We start from the raw sequence: 508 nt of genomic DNA, 5'->3' as shown, positions 1-508 counted from the left end.
AGCAATCTTTAGTTCAGACTTCCCCATCCAATGGCCTAGCGTTTCATCGCAGTGTGGCAGGAGTTAGGCATCATTGGGGGGGGGGGGGGGGGGGGGGGGCTAGCCATGTTGAGAGTGAGGCTTCACAGCAATAGGCACATGCTTGATAGGCACACCAGAAGGGGGAAAGAGTGATGCCTTGCTGAAAGATTGAACCAAGGAGGTGCACACCAGGGGGGGGAGAGAGTGGTTCAGCAGAGGAATATCGAGCCTTTTTGCAAGAACTAGCTGAGTGAGTCTCTGAGTGAAGTACAAAGGAGTACTTTCGTTCTTTTGCTAGTTTGCACTTTCATAATGATGCAGACTGCTCACAAGGAACAAGCAGCGCAATGTGAGCATCGAGAGCTGACGAGAACAGGCATGTCATCGCCGAGCCAACCTTGATATTCATGCAGGCCAAAACTGCTACGGCTAAAGCTGCCAAACATGCCACGGAACCTTCTTTGGGAACTTAGCATTGCCGAAGGGA

The sequence above is a fragment of the Rhipicephalus microplus genome, chromosome 3, assembly GCF_043290135.1.
Source record: "Rhipicephalus microplus isolate Deutch F79 chromosome 3, USDA_Rmic, whole genome shotgun sequence".
NCBI lineage: Eukaryota > Metazoa > Arthropoda > Arachnida > Ixodida > Ixodidae > Rhipicephalus > Rhipicephalus microplus.
This window is presented reverse-complemented; position numbering follows the sequence as displayed.